Source organism: Momordica charantia (assembly GCF_013281855.1).
Source record: "Momordica charantia cultivar OHB3-1 chromosome 2 unlocalized genomic scaffold, Mcharantia_2.0 BLBB01000002.1, whole genome shotgun sequence".
Taxonomy (NCBI): domain Eukaryota; kingdom Viridiplantae; phylum Streptophyta; class Magnoliopsida; order Cucurbitales; family Cucurbitaceae; genus Momordica; species Momordica charantia.
This window is the reverse complement of record NW_028275160.1, coordinates 20,051,644-20,056,633: the sequence shown is the minus strand read 5'-3', so window position 1 is coordinate 20,056,633 and position 4,990 is coordinate 20,051,644. Positions and strand designations below refer to the sequence as shown.

The 4,990-nt window shown below is 40.9% G+C and overlaps 1 long non-coding RNA gene across 2 annotated transcripts; it reads right to left on the bottom strand.

The window, feature by feature from the left end:
- Positions 1-270: 270 nt before the first annotated feature.
- On the bottom strand, positions 271-2,684 carry LOC148213001 (uncharacterized). 2 transcript variants are annotated; one of them, XR_015789451.1, is made up of 4 exons: positions 2,353-2,684; positions 2,064-2,248; positions 1,937-1,971; positions 271-612 (listed from the first exon to the last, which is right to left on the bottom strand). It is a non-coding gene; the product is annotated as an uncharacterized LOC148213001 (long non-coding RNA). The 2 variants fall into 2 exon arrangements; XR_015789452.1 differs by lacking the exon at positions 1,937-1,971.
- Positions 2,685-4,990: the final 2,306 nt, after the last annotated feature.

Genomic DNA, 4,990 nt, shown 5'->3' with positions numbered 1-4,990 from the left:
TTGAACGAGGTTCCAATTTCTCTGGGTTCATCATAAGCACATGTGCTGGACAACCACAAACTCTAAAATGTCTTAAACTAGGTTTATGACCTCTCGAAAGTTCAAACAGTGTTTCATAAACACTCTTTGTAATGCCCCAGGATTTTATATAACATCCTAGGCAACGCTAATAATTCATCTGGCTAACCTTAACTCTAAACACAAGATAAGCAACTCCCTGGGAAAATAATTTAAATGAAATAAAGCTTCGACTCCCATACGTTCTATCAGGAATATAAATGTCATAAACTGTCATGACTTCACCCTTCGTGGGCAATTTAAAAACAACAACATATCATATTCGCCTCAGTGGCAAAAATTCTTAAATAAATAAAAACAACCGTACACCTAAACTCCAACGACAACAACGACGCGTTTACCAGCAACATCCATAACAAATATAGTAGTTCTAAAGAATATAAAATTTCCTCCGCGGTCTACACCTAGCAATAACATAAATCTCAATGCTACTCGTACCCAACGACCCTTCCCTTTATCCTCACTAACTAAGCTAGTGATCCTTCCTCGGTCAAGCCCTCTCCACGTCATCACCGTGTTCGACCCCGTTCACACCTGAAAACATATAAGGGTACAAAGAGGGGTGAGTACATAAGGTACTCTGTAAGTAGCACTTCCTAACTAGCACAAAAATCATGCTCATAGTCACGACATAAAGAACAAAACAATAGTAAGGCAATCAAATAAGCAGTGAGAGATAGCGACAAATAACTTGACATTTAGAACAAAACAATAGCAAGGCAATCAAATAAGCAGTGAGAGATAGCGAACAAATAACTTGACAATTAGAACAAAACAATAGCAAGGCAATCAAATAAGCAGTGAGAGATAGCGAAAAAATAACTTGACATTTACATGCAACAACCAAGCGACGAAACTAGCAAGACCATAATCCATGATTCACTAGCCCTTGTCACATAGTACTAAACCTTCCTCTGCACCCCCCCCCCCTGTGTTACTCCCCGCTTAACTTCTTGAGGCATGACGGCTCTTGACATTTATTCCCAAGTTACCGTGCCCTCTCCTTTTACAGTACTTGATGTTCGACCTTGCCATTTATTCCCAAGGCCTAGCACCACTACTTCGCAAGCACCACTTTACTTTTATCCCTCAAGCCTAACTCCTCGAGTCGCATTGGCCCTTGATATTTATCCCCAAGGCCCCAATACTCCTCTACAGAAGCTTGACGTTCGGCCTTGCCATTTATTCCCAAGGCCTGAACTGTGCACCGGTCCTCGCCGTTTATCCCCAAGGTACCGATGTCTTCCCAGCGTATTGGTCCTTGACATTTATTCCCAAGACCCCAATACTCGTTTACAGAAGTTTGACGCTCGGCCTTGTCATTTATTCCCAAGGCCACTACTCAAGGCTTTGAACCTCCAAGCGATTTATATGCATTTTCAGGTCAGAACCCATAGTTAACGGACTATCAACCTGTCCCTTTACCCTTCACCCTTCACCACTTCACTAACCCTCCCATGACCACCTACAGGTAAGTTTCCCACAATCTAAATCATTGCACCGTTCACAAGCATGCTTTTCCTCGTAATGAACAAAATACATCCACAATTCGGAACCAGAACAATACAAACTAAATTATCAGTTTAATAACGCGAGCATTTCATTTACATCACATTTGTAAAACGTCATGAGCCAGTTACTCCTAACTACAACCATTCAGAACCTACTAGTCACCTACATCAATAAAAAAAAACAGGAAGCATGTTTCCTCAGAAGTGTTTGATAATAGAAAGACGGCAACAATCAAAACTAACGATCCCTACGTGTTCAATAAAATTATTTTTTACAAGAAAAACAGCATCAAAACCATTCCGTTAACGCTAATTAACGCACGCACTCGCCCCCTGGTGCTACTTACTCAACAACGTCTTTAAGTTTGCGTCGATCTCACACCTAAGCACCAACAACAGAAAAATACAGCAATTTAAATGTACTGTTCAGCCTTCGAAAAAAACGACTCTACGAGGGTTCAAAGGGCTCATTACCGCAAAACGACTTCGTGTAGGTGTGGGTAAATTAGATCTAGCTTGCAAAGGTGTGGGTAGCGTAAATCGGGCTTCGAACGGATGAAGATAATCGCCGAACACCACCAAAACACTGCTGTCCACGTTTTTGCAGCAGCGAAAAGTGCCGAAAACGACCTCCAACGACTTCGTTTTGATGTCCGTTACTACAAAACAACTTCACTTAGGTGTGGGTATTCCAAATCGGTTTTGTTTGGATGTGGGTAATCCAAATCTAACTTCGAATAAATGTGGGTCAAAGAAAAGTTACCGGGTTTCACGGATCTAAGCTATTCGAGGTTGTTAGGCTCGTTGGATCGGAGAAGGGACGCCGCGAAAACAGCCCCACGTGTATCGATGCCGCCTGCAGCAGCCCGAACGTCACGCGCCGCCGCTGCCCGTCGCACGCCGCTGCTGCCCGTCGGACGCCGCCGCCGTCTGCCGCTGCCCAACGCCACACTGCTGCTGCCCGACGCCGCACCTGCTGCTGCCGACGCCCGCGCCCGCTGCTGTCCCGTCGTCGGTACTGCTTCGTCGGAGAAAGAAATCCGGATGGGGGCTGGCGGCTTGAAACGAGAGGGGAGGGGGAGGAAGATGAGGAAGGAGAACAAGATGGGCTAGGGTTGTTTTGTTTTAAAAATCCCCTTTTCCTTTTGTTTTGCAGCATAAATCCACTTGGGCTAGTTTCTTTTGTTTAAGGCCCATTTACCCAATCACACCTTTTCAACAAAACCAATAATATAATTTCGTAGTTGATCCAATGGCCCAGAACAAGTGTCACATAGCGGAAACCGTAATAAACATAACTTAATAAATACTACACGCTACTAACTCACCACTAAATCTGTAACAATACCCACTAGCCGAGATGCCACACTAAAATTAAATGAAGATCACTGATGAATCAAATAAAATAAAAAAATGAAATAAATCAATAAATAAAATCCATTTTGTTATAAAATTTCCCGAAACTCGGGGCAAGCTAACCTGAGTAACGCGGGGCGTTACACTCTTTAATGGAACATTGTTTAGGATATAAATTGTAGTCTCCATTGCATAACCCCAGAACGAGTTAGGCAATTGAGCACAGCTCATCATGGACCGAACCATGTCTAACAAGGTTCTGTTTCTCCTTTATGACACACCATTTTGTTGTGGTGTACCGGGTGCTGAGAGTTGGAAAGCGATTATGAGTTCTATCATATAGTATTGAAATATTAAGTCCATGTACTCACCACCACGTTTTGATCAAAGTGTTTGAATGAACTTACCTAATGAATTTTCAACTTTAGTCTTATACTCTTTTAACTTTTCAAGCGCTTTAGACTTATGTTGCATTAGGTAAAGATACCCAAATATTGAATAATCATCTATGAAAAATATGAAATATTCATGTCCACCTCGAGCTCGAACATTCATCGGACCACAAATGTCTGAACGTACAAATTCTAAGGGTTCTTTGGCTCTATAGCTCTCTAGTGTAAAGGACCTTTCAGTCATTTTACCTTCAAGGCATGATTCACATATTGGTAAAGAGTTATCGTCTAACTCACTTAGGAGACCGCTCTTAACCAGTTTATCAATCCTGTTGAGATTAATGTGGCTTAGCCTGAGGTGCCAAAGACGAGCATTTTCTTTAGGAGAAATTCTTTGTCTTTTGGATTGTGTTGTTGCAGTTTTAAACAATTTAGTATTTATAATTGTTTTAGTTAAAGTTGGTATTAGTACGTACAAGTTATTTTCTAATTTTGTTGAACAAATTTCAACACCGTTTCTTATAATAAACGCTTCATTAGAAAGAAAAGAGATTGACATGGATTGTTCAAGTAAGCAAGCAACAGAAATTAAATTCCTCTTCATTTGAGGAACAATGTACACATTATCTAATAACATGCATCTATGCTTTCTGAAAAATAACTTGATGCTGCCCACCACAATAGCAGAGACGATTTCCCAGGGTCCAACTCTGAGAGACATCTCTCTAGCCTCCATCTGCCTCTAGGAACTAATTCCCTGTAAAGAATAGCAAACATGATTAGTGGCTTCCGAATCAATTATCCAGATAGAATCATCATTCTCCACCAAAAAATTTTCTAGAATGGGTAAATCGAATTTACCTTATTTTGCTTATTCTTCATGGCCAAGTATTTCGAGCGGTTCCTCTTCCAGTGCCCACGAGCACCATAGTGGAAACATTCCTCTCTGGCTGCGGCCTTGGCCTTCTTCCCCATATGTGCAGCAGTGGGGACAATTTTATTCCCCTGTCCACCTTTCTTCTTCTTAAAGTTCTTAAGGTTTATCGACGTAAGGTTTGTTTTCCAAATGGAATAGTTATCCCTAGTCAGTTTATCGACGACAAGGAGTGAAATTAAGGACATAGACATAATTGCTGATAACAAACAAATTATTTACATTGGAACTTATGGATTTTGTCATAGCACTAATCTCATGCAAACACCTTTCGAAGGGAGGATGCTCCCAGGGCACCACGAGGTCGAGCATGAAACCCTTGCGTTGCAAACTAATGAAGGAGACCGTCGGAAGTGTTGTCACACGACCTTTTCCCACTTACTTTAAATACTTTTTCCATTCACCTTGATATTGACCAATGCAAACACATTTCGAAGGGAGGATGCTCCTAAGGTACCACGAGGCCGAGCATGAATCTCACAATGTGAACTTCATTGAGAGCATGAGGGAAAATAGTATATATTATACATATCTCGTATATGAAACATACTGGTATGTTGCATACATATAGTCATTCTTCCACTAAGTATTTAATAACTTGGGGTTTACTATTTAAGAAAAACCCCGCTAAAACTCATTTTTCATTAAATAAAATCATTTGCTCAATACAACTTGTTTATATTGAGTAGTTTTACACTAATGTTTTTTGTTTATGAATC